General features: G+C 49.3%; 1 protein-coding gene across 12 annotated transcripts in view; it reads left to right on the top strand.

Annotated features, from left to right (window-relative positions):
- Positions 1-27,202, top strand: part of EIF4G3 (eukaryotic translation initiation factor 4 gamma 3) — a 141,830-nt gene that overhangs the window by 15,698 nt on the left and 98,930 nt on the right. For 10 of the 12 annotated variants that reach the window (XM_050322689.1, XM_050322688.1, XM_050322684.1 and 7 more), the window contains exon 2: positions 24,613-24,688. The gene's annotated coding sequence lies outside the window, so the exon portion shown is untranslated. Of the gene's footprint in view, positions 1-19,421; positions 19,798-24,612; positions 24,689-27,202 lie in introns of those variants that run through there. The other 2 variants (XM_050322686.1, XM_050322685.1) reach the window with 1 other exon arrangement.

Genomic DNA, 27,202 nt, shown 5'->3' with positions numbered 1-27,202 from the left:
CATGTGGAGTCTCGAGGCCACAGTGAAACTGTGGCTTCCACACTGAAAGCAGCCAAGAGCCCAACATGGGACTTAAACCTACCTGCTCTGTGGCAGCTGCACTTGGAGCTCTTTTACTGGCCTTAATTACCTTAATGAGGTTTTTGTCTGGCTTTTCTTAGGCTTTAATTTTGTTCCACATGGGTGTTCAGGTATAAGCAGCATCTCACAGCTCTCCTGTACTGTGTAATAACATATGTGAGAACTGCCTTTTTTTTCCCCCCTTAATTGTTTTATTGAGTAACTTTTATCACAGGTTGATTTGAAATGCTGGCATTTCACAATTGCATCTCAAAACATGTGTTATCTGGACTGTACAAAGCAGAATTAAGCAGAACAAATGCATCTTGCTTTATCTGGAAACAGGGTGTGCTTAGCTGCAGATTATTGACGTTCTCCTATCTATGGTGCAAACACTAAAGCTTTTGGAGTAAGGAGTTGTTATTTAATGCTGAGTGGGGCATGCTGTGATCAGGAATATAAATAAATACAACTTATTCTGCTTGGGTTTGTTCTCAATCACCAGCACAGCAACCTCTGCCTTAGAGTTAGGAAGGTGAAAGGGAATTTCCTATTTATATCCCAACTCTGTCCACCATGCCAGAGTTGCCAAGGGCAGCCCAAGTCAGTGCCAATCTGAAATAGGTGTTTTATGGACTTTTTCTTTGTTTCTTCTCTATTTCCATGCTTCTTTAGGCTTTGGTTTCAAGTTGTGTATTGTAGCAGCTGCTGCCTTCACTGGAGTTGTGAGTGCACAAAGAATTCCCTGACTTTGTGCCAGATCACAGAATCATGGAATATCCTGCATTGGAAGGGACCCACAAGGGTCATCGAGTCCAACTCCTGGCCCTGCCCAAGAATCACTTTGTTTCATCCCCCAAGTGTATTTTTCTTTATTTCTCTTTCTTCTTCTTTATTCCTTCTCACCTTTGAGGATGTTCCAGCAGTTGGACCTGACAATGTGTGACCCCCAGCATTAAAAAAACAACAAAAAAAGGGAAAACTCAAAGATGTGATGCAAGAGCAGCTGTAAATTCTCACTTCTGCAGCAGCCACAGATCCTTTGCTGTTTGCTCCGCAAAGGGGTTGGTTTTTAAGTTCTTCCCCCTCTTTCCACGTCACGTTCCCCACCTGCAAGGGAAACAAAGGAGGCAAAAACTGTTCCAGCACTCGAGGAGGGGAGAGTGGCAGGAGTGTGTGTGTGTGTGTGTTTCAAATCTTTGTGCAGCCAGGGGTGTGTTCACAACTCCAGACTCTGAGCGAATTCCCCCTCTGGATGCCTGGAGAACAGTGACTTTTTTGCACAGCTGGCTGTTTTTAATGAGACTTTCCATCATTTTCCAGTGAGGCAACAGATCAGCACGTCTAAAAAGATCTTTATCTCAACAGTGAAGAACAGGAGTCCTTTCTGTCTTGAAAAACCCCAAAGGAAAGGGTGTCCTGGGTGAACAGTGGCTGTGTGTGACTCCTGCAATGGGCTATCAACCACATTTAATTAAAACTCCAGTTACAGAGGGATTTTCCTCCTTTTTAGTTCAGCTGCAACAGAGAGAAAAAAGTTTTTATCTTTACAAGCTGTTCTTGCAAAGGTTGTTGCTGTGATTGCAATTGAGAAACCCTTGTTTTTTAGGCAAATAAATATTTGCAGCTTTGTGTAAAGAAATATCTTGCCCCACGGCCAACTCCAAAAATAGATGGGGAGTTCCCGAAAGTGAAGTGTTTAGAACGCAGCATATGGATTAGCTCATGGGGTGGTGCAAAGAGACGGGATTTAGCCAACTTAGCCTTTCCTGTGGTTATCCAGAGTGGGGCTGCTGGAGGGAAATGGAGCCAGTCCCCCTGGAGCCAGTGTGTGTGTCCGGGGTGTGGGAGCTCCCTGGAGCAGCTGCACTGGGCGATGGCCCTGCTGTCCCCTGGCATCCCCTGGGGAGAAGGAGAAATGTTCAAGGGGGGGAAATGGGCACTTTGCTGTTTTTTCTCACTTAGGTGTTTCTTCTGTGTGGTTGGGAGTGAGACCCTCTGCAGGAACCTCTTTGCAGAGTCCCTGTCTGTGTGGAATCCCTGGCTCTGCGGTGGCTCCGAGGCACCCAGGGTTCACACCTGGCTCCTTGGCCGTGGGCTCCTGTGTGCAACGAGAGCCCAGTTTGGGAGAGAGAAGAGGAGCAACCCAATGTGAATCCATCACTTTGGGATTTCACAGCAGAGCATTTCTGTTCCCTGGGACATGTGGGTCACAAGAAGGTACGTGATGGCCACGGCTTAAGAATCCAGCCTGGACATGTGGGAGCACACACCGGGTGCTGGCGGCTGCGTGGCCAAGGCAGGGAGCTTCTCTGTACCTCTGTTTCAATATCTGGGAGAAGAAATATCTCCAGCAAGCATCAGACCCTTGGAGATAGTGCTCACCTTCATCACTCTGCATTCCAGACTGGTGGTTGGTGTGTCCATGTTAAATGGGACACTGCTACCAGCTGGGAGCCTCCTCTTTGACCATTCCTGGGGATTTTGGTTTGCTGCTGGGCTCTGCTGAGTTTCGTGGTAACACTAAGAAAACGAGGAAGGTTTTGTTTGGTGAAGTCAGGATTAAATGTGTTTTCTCTGGAGCTCTTTGTGACACGGTGGGGAGTGATGTTGAAATGAGGAGCAGGTCTCTAAATGTAAAGGACCCGGAGGAGGAACACAAACATTTCCTTAGTCCCAGGAGAGGAACAATAGCTCATTGTTGGGAGGGAGGGATTGCAGAAAAGCCAGCGGGCTCAGAAGTAGGGGGTTATTTTCTATAGCTTACTATTTATATGCCACTGGGAGGCCCTTTGGGAACTAGATGTCCAGTCCCTGGAACGTGTGTCCCTGGGTCGAGGCAGGTTGGGCGCGAGCAGAGCGCGTCCTTTCAGCCAGGGTTTGTTCTGGACAGTGCCAGGGTTAGGGAAAGGCCCCGTGTTCATGCAGTGCCCGCTCTGCCTCCCAGCCTGGCAGCTGAGGGGACGTCCCCTGAAGAGACGGGACTCTTCTTCCTCCCACCCTCACTTTCTCTCTGCTGTATATCGGCCCCTGAATGGGCCTGCATTGACCGGAGAGACAAAGGAGCCTTTCAGGCCGCGGCTTTGGGCACAGCCAGCGCGCTCTGGGCTTTTGTTAATGCTCTCAGTCCCCCCTTTCTCCCTGGGCAGCCTCACGCTCATTGTTAATACAGCTCCGGAGCAGCACTGATAGTTCTGAATTCATTTTGTTTGCTCAGTTCGCAGGAAAAGTTGCAAAAAAGCTGCGGGGAGAAGGTGTTGCCTCCTCGATTCTTCCGCAGAGGGTTTTCTTTCATGCCTTGAGCGGGAAAAGTGGATCGCGTAAACAGATCCGGGCAAATCCTCCCCCGAGCGGAGCGTGCTGCTGGAGCCAAAGGGCTCGTTCCAGTGCTTGGGAATACTAAATGGCTTTCCCCGCCCCGGCTGGATTAGTCTCCATGTTGTCCTGTTTAATTTGGTTATTGCATTAGGGCAGCTAAAGATGTAAGTGCTTATTAAAACAGCTGCTGTGCTGAGTGGCAGCGGGGTCGGCGAGGGCTGTGCAACAGTTGGGAGCTCGCTTGGCCATCGCCCCGACCTGGCTTTGTGTTGTGGCCTTTAAGGACTTGAAGGCTGAGAGTCTTAAATAAGTGAAGCCGACTTCAGGTAGATGCAGCAGCACAGGGGTGGGAGGAGGAGAAGCTCCCAGGTCAGCATTTCCTGCCAGTACACAGAGATGACAAAAAGGAAAGCTACTTTTCCAATTCCATCATAATGAACCTGGGAGCTGCTGGTAGGTGCTCTCTAATCGTCATGAAACATCACTATGGAATTAATTCCTGGAAATAAACTGCTAGGCAGCAGCTGATGGAGAGCACTGGTGTGTAGCAGGCATGCAAAAATAAATGTAAATGCTACCAGGGGTGAAAATGGAGGGGGGGAATGGATGTTTCTTAGTGTGAAGGGCACAGTTTGAGGGGGTTGTGCCCCAAAATCAGGTGTTGGGTGAAACAAGCTGGGAGAACAGGACTGGGGTGAGTTTGATTATGCAAATGAGACAGTGTCAGCAACTGAGAGGTGACCACAAAGGCTGTCCCAGGCCTCAAAGCACCTCAGTGCAGCTGTTTGTTCTAGAAATAGTTGGGTTTTTTCTGTGCTCTAAACCAATTTTTAACAGAACATGGAGCTGCATTCATCTTTGTTTGGCATCTTCCTGACTGGAACATGAACTGTGGATCTGGGAGAAGTTTTTAAAGGATAACAGAACACTGCATAGTGAATATGTGACAAACAGGGAGAAAACTGTGTTCAGAGGATCTCCCAGGTTAACATTTCTTTGCCACCTCTCTGGAGGGAAGATGGATTTGTCTGGTTCCAGTGTATTGCATCATGGAGTGCACTCCCCATCCCTGGGAGTGTCCAAGGCCAGGTTGGACGGGGCTTGGAGCAGCCTGGGCTAGTGGAAGGTGTCCCTGCCCATGGCAGGGGATGGAATGAGATGAGCTTTAAAGCCCCTTCCAGCCAAATCCATTCTGTGATTCTGTCACCAAAAAAGCCAATATTCCATTAGTTACCCAGAAGGGGTTACTTTATCCATCCAAACCAGCACAACTGGTTTGCCACACAATGCAAAGCCTCCTCACTCCTTGGGAAGCGTTGTCTTAGTTCTGTTATTCTTGTCACTGGGTCTGGTTCTATTTTTTGGGGGCTTTTTTAGTTTTGGAAGTCATGGCCTGGGGTAAAATCCCTGTGTGGCGGCGGAGCCCAACAGGGGGAGTCTGAACTTTAACTAAAGCCTTGTCTGAGTTGCTTCCAATTTCCTGTACAAAGGATGAGCCTCCCCGTGTGCCCAGAAGGCTAATAAATGGAAGGGGCTTGTGGATCAAAGGGGAAATGAATCTGAAGGCCTGGGGGCCTTTGCTTTGCTTTAAAAAATTTGTCTGTCAGACAACGCTCAAATTCTCCTTTCTAATAATTTTTTTTAATTTAGGCCCAAGCTTACCCAAGAAAGTAAAACCGAGTTGTTTTCTTGGTGTGTTCGGTGAGTGCAACGCCTCTGTGTTCAGTGGTGGAGGGTTTAGACCTTGGGATTGGCCCAAATGAGCTGCATTTGGGCACATCTAGCCCTGACTGAAGCGAGGCCTGATCTTCTAACCCCCTGTGCTCCCGAAGCCACCCAAACCACGGCGTGTGTCAGCACCACCCGTGGCACAAATCCACCCCCTGGCTTCATTCCGGCCGCTGAAATGCAGCTTCTCTGAGCTCGGTGTCTTCCCCTTTTGGGCAAGTCTGCCACCTTCCTCTGCCAGCCTTTTGGGAAGGTTTGTTGCAATCCAAAGCTCGGGTGTAGCAGCCCTGGCATCGGCTTTGACCTTGGGTGCCCTCTTTACTGCTCCTCTTTTCCTGTCTTTGATGTCTGAGTGCTGCATATTTGTGGTGGTTTCCACAGGCATGTGCTGTGCTCACACAGACGTGGCCGCGCTTCCGGACTCGCAGCGCCGGCGCTCCGACTGGCTTTGATGAGTTCTGAGTGAAGAGAGACTTCATAATGCACAGCCATCAGCCTGGAACTCTCAAATCAGATAATTAATTATACTGGGAGTGTTGTCGGAGCTCTGGGATCGTTGGAGGGGGATTGACCAAACTGGTGTAGCGCCTGACCCTCTAAACTGTGCGAGGGATGGCTCCATCAGCCAAGGGAAGGGACAAATCTTGTTTTAGTCCCTTAAGCCTTTCCTATCCAAAAACATAAAATCCAATTGCATGCCTGCTAATATTGGCTTAGCTGAACTGGCAAAAGCACCCACGGAGGCCTCCTGAGCAGGGGAATCCGGAGCATTAAATGTGTGTGTTTGACTTCTGTGGTGCTAAAAACACCCCCAGCTGCTGGAGCTGGGGCAGTAGTCCCCTTCCTCTTAGGGCTGATCTTGGAGAAAGCTTTTCTGTTTCCCTGACATGGGAGTACAGAACACAGGAGATGAGTCAGAGAGTGACAACATGAGCTGCTCCTTTGTTTCATCTGGGGGCTTGTGCTGAGAGCGGCTGGATTTGCACCCGACTGCTGGGCTTTGGAGGAATTGGATCCACTCTCCTTTTTTTTTCAGGTCCTCGCATCCTCTTCCTTAGCTTCCCCTCCCATCAGTGTGAGTTCAGCTCCGGCTCTTCTGCCAGGAAATAAATAGAAACTTGCTTTTTCACATCCTCTTACTAAATCTCACAGTACTTTTCATGCCCAGTCTTCTGTTTCAGGTGTTTGTCCTCTTGAAGTCTGTTGACTTTTTTCCTTTTCCTTTGAAATTTTGAACCTGCATGGAAATTTGTACCTGGAGGTTTATTGTGAGGGGATACACGTGGGATAAATCTGTGCAAGGAGTGGGGTAGGGGGGACCACAGTTCAGGTGCTTTAGGAATACCTGGCACTGCTGTTTGCTGCTGTTACTAACTAGCTGTTGGATTTCAAAACTTTTGGAGGGAATGAGAACCCAAAATTTTCTTTTTCCTCTTCCCAAATGCCATAAATACCCATTTCTCACGCTCCACCATCACCCACATCTCTCCAAAGAAAGAGCAAGTCAGCTGTCCCTGCTCAAAGGAGGCATTGAAGAGCCTGAGTCCCGGAAGCCAGAGCCGGTTCATTCAGAGATTGGGGAGGCTCAAGCCACGAGGGGAAGGGCAGGATCCCGGGCAGACGGATCCCCTGGCTCAGGGATGAGCAGGGATGTTGTTAACCCTGCTTGTTATTCACCATCTAAGTGCTGGGCTCGGAGCAGAGCCTTTTCATTCAGGCAGCAAGGCATCGCCACGCTCCGTGGGTTGCTCCCAAATCCATGTGCCTGCCTCGCCCTCTGAGGCTCAGCAGTGTTAAAGATCATCAGCCTTCTAAAACAGGTGGAGTTACACAGAATTCCAGAATGGATTGGGTTGGAAAGGACCTTAATGTTCTTGTTCCACCCCCTGCCACGGGCAGGAACACCTCCCACCAGCCCAGGTTGCTCCATACCCCGTCCAGCCTGGCCTTGGACACTCCCAGAGGTCCGGGACAGCCACAGCTTCTCTGGGCACCCTGTGCCAGGGCCTGCCCACCCTCACAGCCAGGATCCCATCTATCCCTGCCCTCCGGCAGTGGGAAGCCATTCCCTTGTCCTGTCACTCCAAATTTCATGAGGGCAGGATGTGAAGGCTGCCTTGGGGAGTGTGGAGGGTGGAATGAGCAGGATGGAGCAGTGCCTTGCCCGGTGCTGCTCGACCCAGCCTGTGTCACTTGGTTTGCAACAGAGGAGGAGAAAGGGCAGGAGCTGAAATTTAAAGGGAACAAACCTCTCACTCAGCCTGGCTTTCAAACCTCTTGCTGTGCCAGTTTTGGGAAGTTCTGAAATGCCTTGTTCCTCCCGCTCCATCTGCGGGAGGTTCCACAGGAGATGTGCCCGCAGCCCCACCGCGCTTGCACAACTCATCAGTGGGGTCAGGGGGCTGCTGTCACCACTGTGCTTTGGAGGGCAGCTGGGAATAGAGGGCCAGATGTGCTCCAGGGCTGTGTGGGAGCTCCAGGTGGGACCTGGGCTCCTGTGTGAATCATCTGGGGTGAGAGGCAGACACACATCACAGCTCTTACTCATGGACCCGTTCTGACGCTCTTAAAGACGTCACAAAACAGCAGCTCTGTTCTGGAGTCAGGTGCTCTTCCCAAGACGACTGCAGCCAAGGGATTAATGCCACTGAATGAAAAAAATGGGATTATTATTGGGTTTAATTTTTGCCAGAGTCCCTCTTTCTGCAGCAAGAGTATGAGCAAGAGCAGGAAGAACATGTAAAAGCTGATGGTTCAGTGGTTACTCCAGCAAGTCCTTAAAACATAGCAGATTAGGTAACATAACACGAAATTAAAACATTCAGAAGGGGCAATCAGTTGCTCCATAATAAAGCTTCACTACCCCAATCCTTTCAGTCAGGAAGAGATTCCTGAAGGATTTTTCTTCTTGTCTGCCATAATAGGGAATTTATTTTCTAGTGAACAGCGAAAGTAACTCCCTGCTGTCTGTAGGATCATCCACAGATTGCCTTGGGATTTGCCACGGTACATACCAGCTGGTGTTTATACCTGTTGGCTTTTCCTTAGGTGCCATGGCAGCACCTCACCCCACCTGGGACAGGCTCTGTGACCCCACGAGGGACAGAGAAGCAGTGGCACGTGGGCTTTCCCCACTGCCCTGCGTGACGTGACGCCCTTCCCGCTGCTGTAGGGCTCTGTTACTGCAGGGTGTGCGTTGGTGTTGCATCGACCCACCTGGATGAGCAGCCACTGAGAAAGCAGCCTTTTGTGTCCTTCACCTGTGCACAGATCCTCACTTGGCCTCCCAAAAGCTTTTTGATTTCTTATTTTTGGAAAGGGCCTCGTGTCCAGTCACCGTGACGCTTTGGAGGCATCTCCAGGCACGCTGGGTGTAAGTCAGCTCAGATGGAACAGTCCAGTGAAACAAGGAGAAAAAACCTTTTTATCCAGCCAAGGCCAAGTACTTCAGGCTGCAGCAAGTTTGATTAAATGAATTGGAATTCAAGATCTGGAGCTCCTGGTGGGGATTTCCAGTTGGGTTTCCCCTTCGAGAGGGCCGTTGGTTGTATTGGAATCTGGTGAAGATTTATAACCTGTGGGATGAAAGGGAAGAAAGAAAGGCAGTGTTAGATAAAAGTGGGTGATGAAATAGCTGACCTTGCAAAATACTTTCTCTTGGCTGTGGGCTCCTAAATATGGAGGAACACATTGCAGGATGTGGATAAAATCACTCTGGCTATATTTAAAGTATGGAAGGGCACCATGCTTAATATGTCACTTAATTAGAGAAGCAACTTCTCCAGCAAACTGACCCAGGGCCCTGAGAAACCTTGTACAAACCCACAGGGAGTGTGTGTGGTTTGGAAGCACTTGGACATGGACTTAATTAGGTAAATGTTGAAATCACGTGTGTGTTCACTAGAAATGATTCTGTCCTTGTCTGTATTGTCAGTTAGTCCATGCAGTGAACGTGTGTGAGGCGTTGGGAACACTCCCTTGACGTGGACATTGCACACTTTAATTAGCCAAGGTGGTCTCTGAAGAGCTTTGTGGGTGAGGTGGGCTTGGGTGCTTTGGAATTCTACAGCATCTGTTTTCTCCTTTTCCCTAAGGAAAACTCAGTTATCTACTCGGAATCTTAGATTTTGCAAACCCCTTGTCTAGAGGTCCTTAAAAGTTCCTTTTTAAAGTAAACAGACTCAACTGAAGTGCTTCATATTAAAGGTAAATTTACCTGGATTTGAGGGAGGTGTGGAGGTGTTTTTTGGTTGGTGGGGGGGTATTTTGTGTTTGTTTGTTTTGTTGGGTTTTTTTGTTTGGGTTTTTGGTTGTTGGGGTTTTTGTTTGTTTTTTCATTCTGATCATTTGTTGCTAAAAACGGGGTGATTCTTTTGGGTTGAGGTGTTTGGGGGTGCAGGTCTGGCTGTGCCTGTCCTTGGTACCAATGGCAGGAAACATCAGCAGGTGTGGAATTGCACAGCAATCCAAGGATATGGTTAGTGAAACTTCTCCTGGCAGAATTGGGACCCAAATGCTGTTGATATTTGCTATTAGCCCCTGTTTGGTTTTTTTTTAAGGAGTATTAGTTTTTAATCATAGATGAAAAACTCATAAACCTATCTCTTTTATTAATTATAATTTCTTTATAATGGAAATATCCAGATAGGACTTTGTCCAAACTTGGACGTTCCTGAACTGCTGCTCCTGTAGGACATTTAAGGAATATATTTCACAAGTATCTGGAGAAACAAAAAGTTACTTTGCTGGCAGCAGCACTGGAAATGGGGGGGTGGGGGGGTGGTTGATGCTGCTTTCTGATTCAGGGAAGCTTTTCCTGCCCTGGAAAATCCGGCTGTGCCGGTGCTGCCCAGGTGAGCGCTGACCTCGGCTACTCTTGGCTTACGTTAAAGCCACTCGGTTGCGTAAGTGGCTCTTGGAGCCCTCGGTTCTTGTGCCACCAAATGACATTATTTGCCCAGGAAAACCTCAGTGCACCGTAACCTTTTCACTTGCTGGGAGAACAGAGAAGGATGAAGAGTGAAATCACTCCGTAGGAGTGGGAAGGGTGGGATACTTTTCATCTTAGAGCATTGTGGGAGATGATGGAATGAGAGCTCTTTATGTGGGTAAATGTTGGGAAAGCCACATGTGGTGCTTTGGGCATGCAGGAAAAATTGTTTTGAGTTAAATCTGCTTAAAAATGTACATTGCTGTGTTTTTGCTGTGCAGCACGGGGATGCTTTAATTGCTCCTGAATTAAAGAGGCTTTAATGTCTCCCCATAAAACAAGCATAAAGTCTCCACCTCCAGCATGGAGGTTCAGAACGATGATCTAAATATCAGTGTGTGTGTGACCTCTCTACTGATGCGTGTGGTTACTTGCTACAAGGAGGACAAGTGCCCCAAAATTGCTCCTGGTGATCTCTGTCCCTGTTCCTTTTCCTGGTGTAATCCCCCCACCCTGTCCTAGGAGCCACACTGTGAGTTAGTGCTGCCGAGCTGCCCCTTGGTGGCATCAAAACCTGGTTCCCACCTCGAGGGACCCCTTGGCTGAGGAACACATGGCCTGCTATCCAAGATAACACCCCACAGTTGCATCAATTCAGAGCAGAGTGCAGCCCATTGCACAAGCTGCTGCTAAATTATTCCTTCTCAAGCTGTGCCAGATAACTCCTTGCACTGGAGTAACACGAGCTGGAAACTCCTCCACTACCAGCACAGCTTCCTCCTTTGAGGACTTCTGTATGAAATAGTAACAAAAAAAGAGGAAGCTGGCTGGGGAGTTGCCTCCTATCTCTGGTATCATGGGGTATTTTAAAAGGTCTTGTCCTTTGGTCTCCTCTTTTATATTATATTGGCACGTTATAGATGGGGTTATGTCAGTGATGAGCTTGGAAGCAGCCACAAGTTTGGTGCTGTTGATGTTCAGCAGCTTCTGGGCAAAATTCTCCTGTGGAGAAAGGCTGAATGACAGTTATCCTGATTTTGCTCTGTAGGGATGAGGGAAGACTTCAGCCTTGTGTGTCCAGCTCCATAAGTTAAAACCTACAGGAATTTTTGTTAAAGAACTTTATAGTTAAGCACAAATGATCACCTCCTCTTTCCTCTCCCTTCTCCTTTGAAGTCCTGGGATGGCTGGAGGTAACTGCCTACGTGTGCCCTGTAGTTCCTTGTGCCAGCTGGGAACGCCTCATAAATTGAATTCTGAGGCCTTCATGCACAGATTTCAATGGCAGATTCCTTGATTTTCCTTTTTTCCCAGTGCTGACTGCTGGTTTTTGTTTTGTCGTGTCCATTAGAGAGGTTCCCTGTGTGTAAATTAGTGCTCAGTGCTCCACTTAGTGTCACTTTGTATAAAACTGTGCCCACCAGAGCACCAGGGGGTGGAGCTGCATTAATTCATCAGCACCAGGCTGAACCTTGGCCGTCATCTCTCCTCCCTCCCTGTCCCCAGTGCTGGCAGGCTCCTTTCCCAGAGTGCTTAATCCCTGAACCACAAAAAGGACAATTTAAAGCCCCTCGCCTGCAGCTTGGCAGATGATGTGGAATTGCAGCCTGACCCGTGGATAACCTTGTCTTCCCTTGGAGTTCTCCCTTCCAAACTCCTTCCTGCACATCCCCTGCTCAGGCCTCACTGCACGTGGTGTTGATGGATCCCAAACATCCATCCAGTGCTGATGTTCAGCAGTCCTGGGAGCGTTTGTAGGGGTGTAGTGGTGTGATTGGCACCCACTCCTCAGCAGGGGTGGGTTGTGCACCGCCGGACACGGCTGCTGGTGGAAGGGTGCCCTTCCCAAAGCGCGTTTCCAGAGGCAAGGCAGGAGCTGACACGTTCAAGGTGGTATGTAAAACATCTCCTGGAAGCTTCAGCGCGCTAATGAACTAATGGCACTGAAATGAATTGCTAATTAAAGAATTAGAAGGCTTCAAGTCGGGTAGTATCAGAGAGAACAGATCTCAGTGTTGAAGGGAAAATCTGTTCTCGGATCAAGTGTTGCTTTTCCCATGTATTTCCTAATTTTTAACTCGGTGAATGCACAAGTTGTGTGTCCATCCTCACTAGGCCCCTGTTGCCTTGAGGCTTACATGGTCCTCACAGTGTCTGTGTTGGTTCTCGCCCATTTGCTCTGCAAAGGAGCCCTCACTGCTCTCCTTCACCCACACAGCCTCCATCCCTCAGGAATGAGCCACGTCCCACCAGGATTCACCTCGCTGCTGTCTCAGGGGAAGGACAGAAACAATCCTGGAGAATCACAGTGCTCTTTGTGACTCCAGCTGGTGTGAACATGCCCGGTGCTCTCCTTCCTTTCTCACAGCTTCAAACCCCACTTTGACCCCTCAGGCCGTTCTCCTGGTGGTTGGTGGAGGTGTGGAAGCAGGAGGGAGGGAGCGTGGGGTGCATCTGAACCTTGTGCCATACCCAGCTCCTCTGCCGGAGCAGGACAGGGCGTTCTGGCCCGGCTGAGAAAGGCACCGGCTCGTGTTTCACAGGGTCGGTTTTGGGGTGTCCAGGGGTGCTTTGATGGAGGTAGTTTCGTGTTGGGATTAAAGATGTAGCTCTGAGCTGCAGGTGGAAGGGTGGATCTGCCTTCACTGACCAGGCTGTGTCCTCACACCCTGCTCTCAGATGTGATGGTCATGTGAGCGTTTGATGATTCAAAACAGCTCACGGAATCCATGGAAAATTTGACCCAGCCAAGAAAAAAAAATAGTTTTCTGTTGAGTCACCAAGCTGAGCTGGGTCACCAAGGAGTCTTGAGATCCTTAGTCCTTCCTGAGGGAGGTGGCAGAAGCTGTGGGTGCCACCTTTGAGCTGGGTTGCTTTGGGATGCCCTGGAATCTGCCCATCTGTGGCAGGGCCAAGGGAAGCACTGTGCCCTCAGCGAAGATGCCTTTGTTTTCTTCCCTTTTCTCGAGGACACTGGGGCTGCTCCATGACCTGGAACCTCCAGCATCTCTGAAGTCTCTGTTTCTTTCCCTACCTGACCACCCAGGCATGGACTGGTGGAGGAATTTCTGGATGTAGGACTTGGGCTTTTTCCGTGCTTCTTCTGATCCAGGATTGTCCCTTGTGCAATGGAAGTGTTAGATATGCATTGTAAGAGCCATGTAAAATAGCAACATTAACTTCAGTCACTTGCACAGTAAATTACTGTTATTATTGTTATTTATTAGTTTTATTTGGCTTGAACAGACATGAGGGTTTTTTATGTTGGAAGGGCTGCAAGGTGAGCTGTTGTTCTAAGGTAGGCATTCTGCTGGCTGACACTAAAGGTTATATTTTTGTCCAGGTCACAAAAATTTAATATTTTAGTGACAGGGGAACTTCAGAGCTTTGTCTCGTTTCAGGGAATAGCAGGGATGTAATAGCTGCATAAAATTCTCTAATTAAAAGAAGCAGCTGAGCTGTTTAGGCTTGTGAACTGCCACTAAAATGCTAATTCTGTGTGAGAATGTCTGGAAAAGCTTCACCAGGAGTCAGGAGGGTTTCTCCTCTTTGAATCAAGTTCTTGGGTTATGTAGAATTCTAGAATGGTTTGGGTTGGAAGGGATCTTAAGGATCATCTCATTCTACTCCCTACCATGGGCAGGGACACCTTCCCCTAGCCCAGGTGGCTCCAAGCCCCGTCCAACCTGGCCTTGAGTATTGTCTGGAGCAGCTAATCCATGAACTGCCGACCCTGCAGCGTTTTTGGGTAGGAGTCCTGCTGCCTTCATGAGAACATGCAGGTGTTTGGGTCATCTCAGAGCACAGACAGTGGTTCAGCACCTGCTGCCAAGTACGAGACTCATTTTGGGAGAGATATCTGAATTATTTTGGAAGAAAGATCACTGCTTCTGGTCACCTAAAAGCCTGTTGCTTACCCAGCTGGCAGTGCTGGCATGGTCAGGTTTGGGGGACAACGACAGGGTGGCTTTTCTGTGATGGAAGGGAAAACTAAAAGCTCTGGGCTGTTACTTTGATCTTAGTGGGGTCTTCTCAGCCCTCGTGCTTTAAGCTGAGTGAGCTGAGATCTTCGGAGTGGGTTGTGCTCCTAAACAGATGCACCTGGGCCTGGGGAGCAGTATCTTCAAAAATCTTCTTGTGGCCTCAAGTTAGTGCATTGCAGATGGTGTATACATGGTTAGGGTATAGCACAGCAGTGCTTCATCTCATTCCTTAGTGTGTGTGCCTGCCCCTCCTTTCCCAGTCCCATCAAACCTCCATCCTTTGACTAAACCTTCCCAGACTTGCAGGATTGGTGGAGCTGGTGGCTGCTGTGCTGTGAATTCAGGCACTGTTACCATCTCCTACAGGGAAATGATTTCTTAAGGGGGATCTGCTTGGTTCTCATTTGGGAGTACAAAAAAAAAACCGTCTGGAGAAGCATCTTATGCAGCAGTTTAAAGTTCCTGGAGAAAAGGAGGCTCAGGGGGGACCTTCTCACTCTCTGCAACCCCCTGCCAGGAGGGGGGAGCCCGGGAGGGTCAGGCTCTGCTCCCAGGGAACAAGGGACAGGACGAGAGGGAACAGCTTGAAGTTGTGCCAGGGCAGGTTTAGGTTGGTATTAGGGAAAATTCCTTCATGGAAAAGGTGGGCAGGCATTGGAAGGGGCTGCCCAGGGCAGTGGTGGAGTCCCCATCCCTGGAAGTGTTCAGAAGGCCTACGGATGTGGCACTTGGGATATTGGCCCACCGTGGTCCTGTGTAACTTGGAGCAGACTCTGCAGAGCTCAGCTGCTTTTAGTGCTGCTCTCCAGGGCTCACCTTGGGCAGCCTTTTCCCCCACCTGAGTGTTTGGGGCTGCTCAGGAGGAGCCTGGACCGGGGCTGTGGCTCGAGAACCGTAAGGGATCAGTCGGAGCAGCGGGGACTGCTGAAGACAAATGAGGCTGCTCCAGGTTCCTGAGGGGTGCCTGCTCCTGCAGCCTGAGGGGAATTTCAATTAACATGGACAAGTGCAATCATAAATAACCCTCCTGAAACGAGATGGAATTTTAGGGCTCCATCAGCACGTTCCCCGTGATGCCGTTGCCTCTCCGGAGAGGTAATGCCATGATTTCCAGCTGAAGGGAGCTGATGACATCTATTGACTTTTCCATCTCTTAGAAGAGTCCATTTTTTGTGAGAATAAAATGTGAATTCGTAAAACATGGAATTGGCTGGTGTTTTATGGAGGAAAAGAGGACAGGTCAGCTGGTGAGAAGTTGTCTGTGGCTGAGCAAGGGATGCTCTCCTGGCACGTTGTTCACCTTGTGTTACCTGAGCTGGCACAGACACATCCAAGGAGCCTCTGTGGCTTTTTTTGTTAATTACTAATATTTCACAGCTTGGTTCAGACCTGGATTTAACCTGGATTTATTCAGGCTGTGCTTCAAAAACCCGCTTCTGGGAGATACTGCTGATAAAAATAAAGACACACCAGAGTTCACAGTTCCAGAAATACTCTGTTTGTGGCTTCCAAACCCGTCCCCCACTCACCAACACCCCCTTTCAGGGAAAATCCCAGCAGGATTAGCAAGGTTTAGACACAGTTTCTTCCACCCCAAACAACCTTTACAGACCTCAGCTGAAAATAGCCAGTTTGCCTCCATGCTGGGGTAGCAGTTGAGGGAGACAGAGATGGAGTAACAAAATCAGGTTGCCCTTAGAGACACATTTGTATCGAGCAAAAGAATCGATTGGGCTTTTGTGCCTTCGCCGGATCTGGGTCCTGGTTCCCCCCGGGAACTCTGCGAGAGCTGGAAGAGACGCAGGGGGTGAGGTGAGGTCTGGGTGATTGATGAGCTCCTGGGTGAGCTGTCGCCAGTGCTGGTTAATTTAGAGATGCAAAACTGAGCCTGGAAGTAATGAGCTCTGCCTAATTAGGTGCTTGTGTGCAGGTGGAGCTATTGCAGCTGGTGCTCCCAGTGCTGCTGGTTTGTATTGGAAAGCGTGCAGCAGTGGGTGGGGTGCTGGCAATACAGTTCATTTGCAACAAAGGGGTGGTTTTTTCCTGTTATCTTCCCCTCTAACCCCCGGTTTTCCTTCGGCATTCCCGCTTGGCTCGGCTGGGAGAAGTATCACATGTGGACCAAAACCTGAAAGAAAAGGGGTTTGTAAGAAAGAGGGAAAATGGACTTTTTATAGGGGCAGATGGTGGCAGGACAAGGGGGAATGGTTTAAAATGCCAGGGGGCAGGGTTAGATGGGATATTGGGAAGGAAGGCTGTGAGGGTGGGGAGGCCCTGGCACAGGTTGCCCAGAGAAGCTGTGGTTGCCCCTGGATCCCTGGAAGTGTCCAAGGCCGGGTTGGACGGGATGAGCAACCCAACCCATTCTGGGATCCTGTGATATTTTGTGGAATGGATATCTAGCAAGGGTGTAAGTTGGAGGATTTAAGAGGTGCTGGGGTGTAACCTTGGCTGCAGCGTGGCTGTAGCGGGTTTGCTCAGCCAGAAGGGCTGGGGCTGTGCCAGGGGGGCTGTGCCCCCTGAGCTCGGGCCGTGCAGTCGGACGTGCCAGCGCCGGCATCCGCAGAGATCCCAAACGTGCTGAGGCTCCCGAGGGGAGGGCAGGGGAGGGGAGGAGGGGTCTATGTAGCTGGAGGAAGGAGAGGGACAGCATGCTGTTCAGCAAGCATTTGAAGGTCACAGTTTCCTTTCAAGCCGCAATTTTCAGCCTTGGAAAGCTTGTCTTCCGACAGGCATTGAGGTTCACTGGGACTGCTGTGCCCCTTTCCTTTGGAAAGCTCTGCCTGTTCCCATTCAGCCCTGTGCAAGCACAGCTCGGGGACCATTGTGTGGCAGACAGCAGGGAAGGGAAGTGTTTGGGATTATTTGGAAGCTGGTGCTGAGATCAGTGATACAGAATTAGGTAAAAAGGTCAGGATGAATTTCCAGACAAGTTTTATTATGAGGTTTTTATTATGTATGTTTGTTCAGAGGCATAAGCTGGGACAAGCAGGGAGAGCCTCACTGTAACACTGGGATCTGGGCAGAGCTCAGGAGAGGATGATTTAATGAGGAGCACTGGATGGCAGAGGGATGGATGAGCCCCATCACTTCCCGTTATCATCACGTAGTTCAGCTGGGGGACCCAGGCACCAGTCCTGTGCTCAGGGATTTCCAGCCAGGCCATAAAGGAGCCCTGAGACATCCACTGTATTTATGTAGGTGCATTTCTGTTACAAAAGCAGAAGATAAATACCTTATTTAAAGTATTGTTCCAAGTATAAAACAGCCCATAAACAAGAACTTAAAGAGAATTCGGTGTTACTGTTTAATACACAAAATACGCGAAGGATTAAAGAGGTTGTTGCACAAACACTTCATTGATCCACTTAAAATTTATATGCTTGATAAATGGCAGCTGGGCTGTGAACACTGACTACACATGTGGCACTGAAGAGCTTTATACTGGGCCATAAAATGTTGGAACAAGCTTAATGATGGCTTTTACCATCGGATCCTTCTGGGGATAAGTCGTTAGGGAAGGTGGTGGATCCTGGAGGTTTCTCCTTACAGGAATGATGCACTGCTCTGTTACAAACCTCGATACTTTTAAACCATAAACCCCATTTTTGCCTGTTTGCAGACACCTTTTGTCATGTTTCTTTGTTTTTAAAACCTTTGGCTTGCCAGATATCCGTCCTTGGATCAGATTGAAGTATTAATTATTAAGGTGTAAAGCTGACAAGGTCTTTTAAGGAATTCCTCAGCTGCAGCCCTTGACTGGGACTGTATCCCTGAGTGCTCATGCCAGCAAAAAAGTTGTATATGTGCTTTTTCCCTGGTATAAGAACAATAAACACCAAACACTGAAACAGCAGTGTCCCACTGGGGCCTGACCTGTGGAACAGTCAGGGCTCGGGGTTGTGCTTCACTTTGCCATCACGTTATGTTGCTCAAGGGCAGTTGCACCTGGCTAAGAAAACGACAATAAAAGTGGTATTTTCATACAGAGATCACATCATTCTTATGACACTGGCCCCCTTATCAGGAATCCACTAGCAAAGAAAATCCTGAACAGACAAAATAAACCCCTGAAATGAAACGTGATCTCTGCAAGGACAGGGGATGGGATGTGTCGTTGGGTAGAGGCTTTGGAAGGGTGAGAGAGGGTTGGCGTTTCATTAGGTGGGTTTTAAGTCTTTAAATGTTTTCCAAAATCCTTGAATGTAATTTGGTCTTGATTTTTGTAATATTAATTAGCCCTCTTTTGTTGTGAGCACACTCAGCTGTGGTCGGGGGTGCTCGAGTCCTTTAAGAGATGAAAACGTGGAGGTGACAAGGACATGGGGGAAATCAGAATGTGCCTCTAATTAAGGGCTGGATTCTGTGCATACACAGGGGAATTGAATTCTGGTCACCCAGGCAACATCAATCCTGCCTTTTCCTAACTTTGGAGTTACTTGCTTTGTAACCTTTTATTTTTCCTTGGATGAACTCGGTTTGGTTGTCACCTTTGAGCGTGGAGAGAGCAGATGACACTGGTTTAGTCTTACACATCAATTTTTTTCCCAGGTGACTTTCACCTGGTGGTTGATTTGGGGTTTTGTTGTTGTTTTGATTTTTTTAAAGGCTGCAGTTTGCTTTACCAGCTTTCTTTCCCCGGGCTTCTGAAACATGATCTGTCAAAAGAGGGATTGATTTTGAAGGGGTTGTTGATGGATGGAGTGGTTGCTGAGAACAGGGGGTAGTGGTGCTGAGTTTGGGGGTAGTGACTGCAAAGCTGAGGGAAACAAGCTGCAAAATTTCCTGCTGAGGAGTTTGTGCTGCCATTTAATCCTCCCCAGCACTGGAACTTTCCAAGCTTCTCATTCCTTGCCGTGCAGCCTTCCAGACCACACCATGCTGCAGGGGAGCTGATGCTTTTCCCTCATCCTTCCCTTTATAAGCCTGGCTTGATTATTATCCCATATAAACTTGCTAAGAGGAGCACCGTGCTGCCTCCCATCCCTTCTGCGCCGCGTGCACGGCAGGAAAACTGGGGAAGCAGAGGGATTCCAGCAGCCTGGAAGCGCTTGGGTACCAAAGCCCAGCAGAAAGGCATCGCTGGGGCCCCTCTTGCGCTGCGTCTTTAAGAGCTCGGGCTCTGCCTGCGAGGGTGACAGGCAGGAAGAGCTCCGGAGCCAGCCCGGCGTGGCACGGCCGGGACGCGGCTGGGATGGGCTCCGCTCATGGATGGGGGGAGAGGAGCCGGCGCTGAGCTGGCATTTCCCTGCCAGAGCTCTCCGGGATCTCAGTGATGGAGCTCTCCGGGATCTCGCTGCCAGAGCTGTCTGGGATCTCGCTGCCGGAGCGCCCCGGGGCTCGCTGACGAGCTCTCCGGCATCCTGCTGGGGGAGGTCTCTGGAGCTCGCTGTCAGATCCATCTCTCCAGGATCTCACTGTTGGACCTTTCTGGAGCTCACTGGCAGAGCTCTGTGGGATCTCAGTGACAGAGCTCTGTGGGATCTCAGTGACAGAGCTCTCCGGGATCTCAGTGACAGAGCTCTCCGGGATCTCAGTGACAGAGCTCTCTGGGATCTCAGTGACAGAGCTCTCTGGGATCTCACTGTTGGATCTCTCCAAGATCTCACTGCCGGAGCTCTCTGGATTCTCTCTGACAGAGCTCTCTGGAGCTCACTGCCAGAGCTCCAGGATCTCACTGCTGGATCTCTCTGGGATCTCACTGCTGGATCTCTCTGGGATCCCACTGCTGGCCTCTCCAGGATCTCACTGCCGGCTCTCTCTGGATCTCACTGCCAGGTAGGACCGAGCGCGCCGAACAAAGGCTTGGCCCCGCACGGAGGACGGCGGGGCTGCCAAGGATGGGGTGATGCCGGGGAAGTTCCAGCTGCTGTGACTGGCAGAGCCTCTCCCTTTGAACGTTTGCAGAGCCCGGGCGGTTTCCCAGCCGGCTCAATGGGGTGTTTCTGCTGTTGGGATTTCACCTCCTGCATTTTAATCGCGTGGTGAATGGAGGGGAGGCTGCAGAGGAGAAACGCGCTCTCCTAAAGCTCCCTGCTGTCACATCCCTGCTTGCTCGGAGCGGCTCTGTAGATTCCCTGCTCCAAAAAAGCTGGAAGGGATGCTGGAATTTGATGTGGTTTCTTGCCCCCCTGTAATCTCGCTTGATGGTTTTATCTTGTGTTTTTTAATACACGGTTTCGGTACAAGCAGGGGCACGCGTGGGGATTATATAACCCTGGGCATGGCTGGTGGGAGACTCTGTTTCTGGGCAGGGATGAAAATCAGGAGTTCTGGAATGGTTTTCTGTGAGGTGCCCGTGGGTACTGTGGATATTTTTATTCCTGTGAGAAGGTGCTTCCTGGGAGCTGGGAGGGGAGGAGAGGAGAGGCCAGCGGTGCCTGCTCGGTGAAAATGGGTGGTAGTGGCTGAAATGAGCTTAGGTGAGAAGCACCATTCGAGGGAAAATGAATCCATTTTGGGAGGAAACCTAATGGAGTTATTTCTTCCCCCCTCCAATCTCAGAGGCAGGAGCAGAGCAGGGAAACCTGTACAAATTCCTGCCGTAAGAGCTGATTTTGCTGCGTGTTTCCAGGTCGTTCATTGCTGGAGCAGCACACAGGAATCTCACAGAACTGCAGTTTTGTAGCATGATTGGAACAAGCAGAGAAATGTGATACAAGGAGGAGATTTCTGCAAGGAATTCCTCCTGACTGTCATTTCAGTCAGCATTTGGCAGTGCCTCTGATTGCTCCAGCAGCTCTGGGTTGGATTTTTTTTCCTTAATCGCTTTACAGAGCAGTCTCATATTCCCCTCTCCTCAGAGCGTGGCTGTGGCTGTCTAATTAAAAGAGATTCTCCCCTTTTTAGGGAGATTTTTGGTTTCGAGAAAAATTCAGTTTGGTTTCCAGCCGGCGTTCCTTTTCCCACTGGGTCTGTAACAGCTCCCAAAATTCTCCAGCTTGTAGTCACTGCTGCAGCCAGATGGGGACTGGGTGGAACTCCCATTGCATCTGTGCCTGCATTTATTAATGTGCCAGAAGTATCTCACTTAGGTGAGATTTTAAATATATATTTCATGAGTTAATGAGCCCTGAACAGCCACGAGGAGGATCCAGCGCCGGTGCTGCCCGTTGGCTGCCGTCCTTCTCCTGGATTCTGGCGTGCTGCTCACGGAGGGGGGAGGGCTGTAAGGAGCAAAACACAGGCTGCAGTTCCTCTTTGCTGACCTGATGGTTGCAGAGGTGGTTTAAGAGCTTCCCTTTGGATATAAGAGCTTCCCTTTGGACTTAAGAGGTTCCCCTTGCTCCTGCTTTGTCGCTCTCCTCCTGTGTGTCCTTCCTCCCTGCGGAAGGAGCTCTGGAAACGGTGTGAGGTTTGGGTTATCTTTGCTTTTCCATCCCTCCCTCTCCCTTCCCAGCCTCCTGGATCATTTTGGAGCATGGCTGCACAAGTCAGTGACGTGGGTGGCAAGGATATAGGGGAGGAGGAAGAAGAGGGAGGGCACAGGATGCTCCTGAATTGGATCTAACCATGCCAGAATAGTAACATGAAAGAGCTGCCTGAGTTATTCAGCATATCCTGGTGTTCTGCCTGTGGGGAATCCAGCGCTGCAGCGGAGCCAGACTGGTTGGACTTTAATTCCTGAACTTGCCTGGGTGTGCTGGGGCTGTGGGAGGGCAGCAATTCCAGGGGTTGTGCTGCATTTTGGGCTGTGCAGCCTTTTATGGCACCGAAACCTCTGTGTGAGTGCCCTGGCATGGTTTGGGATGGGATGATGCTGCTGGATGAGGTTCTACTTCCCACCTGCTTGCCCTGACCCGTTCACTTCCCATGGGGAGTCCCCGTGCTGTCACTTAACCCAGTTCTAGGAAAGAGCCTCATTAGCACGACTCTGATGAACTTTGCTGTCACCCTGGCTCGCTTCTCCCGCAGTGACAGCAGCTGTTACCCCAGGATGGGCTCCTCTGGCAGGTGGACGGAGAGGGAAGGTGGGGATTTCCTCTGGGGAGCAGAAACGAGCTCTGGGAGGCTTGGAGGGAACCAGGGAACTTTCCACTAGCCCAGCTCCTTGCAGGGAGTTGAAGTTGGGTGCTGGAAATAATCACCTTCCCCAATGTTGTATCTCATTAAGGCTTACTGGAATTTAAGGCGTTTTGTCCCCATCGGTCTTGTGTCCAGGTCAAATCCTTTGGCAAAAAGGACTTGAAAGGTTTCTTTTGGATCTGCTGAGAATCACCCCATCCTGGGAGTGATCTCAGACACTGCCCCCAAACTCTGCAGATCCCTCTGAACTGCTCCTTCCTCCAGGCAGCTCTTCCTGGGTGCAAAAAGAGCGGGTGCTCTGCTCAAAGAAGATTAGTTCCTCCTGCCTTATATAAGTTCTAAAATAAGAAAATAAATCCCAACCTTGTCGAGGATGAAACCGTTTTTCCAAACTCGGGAACGATCCCTTTTGAAGCAGCGATTGCTTCCTTAAACTGTCAGGGCTGTCTGGAGATGGGAAATCTCGCAGTGACACAAGGGGGGCAGCTCCATCCCGGGCCTTGGGCTGTCATTCCTGTCACAGGGATGTTCTGGGAGTGAGGGAACAGTGCCACAGCAGGAAATCTGAGTTTTAATTCTACCTTACAGCGTTTGTAATCCTCCACTCCCACGTTTTGGCTTTCTGTTGTTGCTGTTTTCCAGAACTCGGGCACAAATCCTCGGGATGAGGGCTGGGAGTGGTGCCTTGGCTCCCTTGAAGTCTGTGGCAAACCTTGCTGTTGTTCTGCTGAGTCAGCAAACCCCCCCTTTGGTTGTTAAAAAGCTCTTTAGCCGTGGAATTGCACTGGTGGGGGCTGAGCTGGCAGGGTGGGGGGCGAGGACGAGCCTTCCACCTGCAAACAAATCCCTGCACTCGTTACAAAGAGGTGGGGGCTGAGTGAGCCCATCCTGGGAACCAGCGGGGCTGGATCCCGTTCCTGGTTTTCCCAGCTTGGAGCTGGTCCTGTGTCTCACCTGCAGGGTGGACAGGACAGGACTGACATGCAAAGGTGTTGTCAAGGTCAGGGCTGGGCTCTTCCCAGCCTAATCCTATCAAGCCTGGTTTTTATCATGTCTGGTGCTCAAACACTGAATATATAACAAATTTGGGAGGGTTTAGAGCGATTTCTCAGCCTGTTTGGTGAGGGAGGAGCCTTTCAGTGACGTGTTCAGAGCCAAAATGGGGCGATGCTGTAAATTTAATTCCCTGTATTTGTTTCAGGTGCTGTAGATTTGCCCTAGTGCTGCTCGAGGAAGAGTTCATCCGGCTTGGGGGTGCTGGGAGCAGTCAGCAGGGGCAGAGCAGGTTGTGTCTGAACAGTCCTGATGTCAGCCTTAAAAACTGGTCCCATTTTAGGGGAAACAGGTTGGATTCTGTAGCTTGGATCTCTCTCAGGAGTTGTCAGCACTGGTGGGGTCTGTCCTGTCGCTGTGATTTTGGTCCCTGCAAAGCTTTGGCAGCAAAATTAACTTGGAGATCAAACTTGGAGTGCAAAGATTCTCTTGAAAGACTCAAACAAACCTTCTGGCCTCAAAGTTTAACTTGGGAGCGTGTTTTTCCTTGTTTGAACAAAACCAAGAAGTGTTTTCATGACTATTTTAAATATCCCACCACATTAACATGGGAGATTTGTGTCCTGCCCTGTGTGCAAGAACCTCAATCAGACTGTTCTCATTTGCCACGAGGTTTTGAGGTATAAAATATAAACAGCAAAAAGGTGAAATCTGATCATGGCATTGAGGAAAATTTTTCAGTAAGTGACCTTTTCTTGACAGATTTATGCTGGGTCTAAGACCACAAGGTACTACCTAAGCCAGGCTTTTTTTTTTTTTTTCTTTTAAATCCCTGCATCCCTTTGTTTTATTCCACAAATAAACCAGATTCTAGGTGGGGGTTTTTTGTGCAGACAGTCTTTTTCCCTGTTTTTTCCCACAATACCTTTCCAATCTAAGCAAACTCTTGCATTCTACCTTTAAATCCCCCTGCAGCAGCTCCTCATTTGTCTGACGGCCCCTTTTTTTTTTTGGTGGGCAGAGGAGCAAGGCAGTCCCTGGGTGAGGAGAGGCAAACAAGGAAACAATTCCAGCGGGATTCCTGCATGCTTAGCAAAACAGGAGCTGCCATTGTCCAGGGCCCTGCTGATCAGCAGGGTTTGTCCTGCTGAATGCTGGGGGGGCTGTGGCTCCTGGGATTTTTCCCTTACTCTTCCAAATAAAACCGGGGGTGGGGGATGCCCTTGACGGGCCGAGGCTTTGTGGATTGTTCGGCGGCGAGTTTGCCTTGGGTTCCCCGGCTGTGGGAACAGCCTTTGGAGCCACACGCTGCTCCTCTGGGGGAGAACCTGTGGGATCAGAGCTGCCAGGGTGTCTGTGAGTCCTGGGGGTGGCTGTGTGTCCTCTTTGGGGGATCCCAAGGGATCAGAGCTGGCTGTGAGTCCTGGGGGTGGCTGTGTGTCCTCTTTGGGACAGCCTGACAGATCAGGGACTGGAGCTGGCTGTGAGTCCTGGGGTGGGAGGGTGTCCCCTGGGTGTGTCCCCACCTCACAGCCCTGCCTTCCACGCTGCTTTCCTTGACTTGCTGTGTTGCAGAATCCCCCGAGGTCCTGTCCAGCAGCCCCTCGAGGATCGGATCTTCACTCCGACCGTCTCCGCTGTGTACAGCACTGTGAGTATCTGCCAGGCCACCCCGTGTCATGTGTCCTGTCATACTGCATTTTATATCAGCTCTATGGTCATGTAGATGTTAAAAAACCCCAGTGCAATGAGCAACCATACAGCTAAAAACCACACATTTGAAAAAATGCAACTTCTCTTTGCCTCCTGAAATAAGGGGTGCTGGGTAAAGACCCTGTTGGTTGCATGTGGGTTGGGAAAGAGGGGGGATCTAGGTGAGGGTCAGGCTCTGCTCCCAGGGAACAGGGGACAGGACAATGGGAAATGGCCTTGAGTTGTGCCAGGGGAGGTTTAGATTGGCTGTTGGGAAAATTCCTCCATGGAAAGGGTGGTTAGGAGCTGGAATGGGGAGGTGGGGGAGGCCCCACCCCTGGAAGTGTTCGAAACCAGTTTGGATGTGGCACCTGGGGACGTGATTTGCTGGAAATGGGGGTAGTGGCCAAAGATTGGACTTGATGATCTTGGAGGTCTTTTCCAACCTTAATAATTCTGTGATTTTTTGAAGACCCCTCCTCTTGGGAGGACTTGTGGGTCCATTCCTATTCTTAAGTGTCTCTAGTTTTATTTAGCAGATGGGAGAGTGGGTTTTCCCAAGAGTTTCCCTGGAGTGACAATGTTTTGGCCACATTTTCCCTCTGGTGGCTCCATCTCTTTTCCTTCCCACTGCATCTCAAAGACTGACTTGGAGTGTATTGGTGGCTTCATGTTTCTGATGCCTTCTTATCAGAGAAATAATCGAGGAAGGTTTGTTTCCATGTGAAAACATTCCATTACACAGAGGAAGAAATCTGTTAATAGTGGATTGAGTATCTATAGGTGCCTTTGGCTCGCTGTCCTACATGTTTGTTAATGTATAATATCGATTATTGTGGAAATTTAGCTTAGAAACAGGGTATTGTTTATTTGTGAACACATGACAGTGTTTTCCTTTTATTCATTTCTTTTTTTTCCAATGGCAATAGCTGGAAGCCCAGGGTTATTTATAAGCTTTGCTTTATCAGCACGGCCCTGGGAAAGTCATATTTTGCTTTTCTGGTTGGGATAGTGCAAATATTTTTAATGCCAAAGGAAAAAAAAAAAACCCACCACTTTTAAGCTGCTCTTTTAATTATTTGGAAATCAGGAAGAAAAGCTGTAGATGGGATAAATTCCCTGTATTTTATGCAGTGCCATAAGCTGCTTATAGAAAACATAAGCTGCTGGGTGAGGTTTTCTCCTCCTCTGTTTGCAGGAGTGACTGTGGTTGTCAGCTCTGGATCCATGTGGGGGCTCCAGGGCTGGAGCATCTTTAGCTCAGAGAAGCTGTGGCTGCCCCATCCCTGGGAGTGTCCAAGGCCAGGGTGGAGCATCCTGGGCTAGTGGGAAGTGTCCCTGCCCGTGGAACGAGATGATCTGTGAAGTCCCTTCCAACCCAAACCATTCCGGGATTCTGTGAACATAAATGTACAAACAGCTGTAATAAATAATTCAGTTTTTATTGTCCTTTATATACCCCGTACGACACTTAAAAACCACTTTAAAAATATCTGAATGCCTCTTAAAGAGGGTTATTTTTTTTCAATTCTCTCCTCCCAAGATATAATGCAGATGCCTGTGGGGAAAATATGACTGTAAAAATTTAAATTAATGTAAAATAGAAAAGTAACTGTGAAGAATGACCTAAAATAGCTTTTCAGTGTGGAAAAATATCACTCCTTGCTGTGTTACAGGAATAGAAGGCAGGGCTGGGAGCATCTCAGTTCCAGGCTGTAAGAAAGCACAAGTTTGAGAGAAAATATCATGTTTTGGGGAAAAGGAGAGAAATTTCTCAGCTGAGTTCCTTTTGGGCTTCCATTTGAAGCCCCAGGCAGGTGGCAGATTTAGAGAAGTCCAGAGAAAAATGAATTGGGGTGGAAAAAGCACATGATGGGAGGGCCTTGACAAATTCATTCATGAAAGGTCTTTGTTACACAAAGCACCGGGGATTTAAGGTCTGGCTTTGCAACAGATAAATAACTTTTTAGTTGATGATTTTTGTATGTACTTTATCTAGATTTTACAAAAAAACCCCTAATTGAAGGTGTGGAAGGTCACCATGGAATCACAGAATTGTTAAAGGTGGAGGAAAGACCTCCAAGATCGTCCCAGTCCAACCTTCGAGTCCACCCTCAGCACCTTCCACCTGTTGTTTGCTTGGACATGCTGTGTGGGTGATGGGTCAGCACTGTCAAAGATGGGTGTTCTGAGGGGGTGGTTGGTTTGGGAAGAGCTTTGGGGTCTGAGAGCACCAGGTGGGTGACTCTGAGCTGCCCCGGTGTCCCCTGTGTGTCGTGCGTGAGGTGGGAGGACAAATCACTGGAGACACCGGCAACCCACGGGTGAAACCCCAACTTTCAGTTAGATAAAGATGAAAAATAATTCAGTGATCCTTCCTTGCCTTTCCACGTGCATTATCAGGATCTTGGCACATTCCAGAGCTCTTTTGTTCCAGAGCTATAAAAGTGGGAATGGAAAATCACGTGGCTTC

The sequence above is a fragment of the Myiozetetes cayanensis genome, unplaced genomic scaffold (assembly GCF_022539395.1).
Source record: "Myiozetetes cayanensis isolate MyiCay16 unplaced genomic scaffold, myiCay2020 scf28, whole genome shotgun sequence".
NCBI classification, from domain to species: domain Eukaryota; kingdom Metazoa; phylum Chordata; class Aves; order Passeriformes; family Tyrannidae; genus Myiozetetes; species Myiozetetes cayanensis.
Note: the sequence above shows the minus strand (reverse complement) of the source record. Positions and strands in the feature narration are given on the sequence as shown.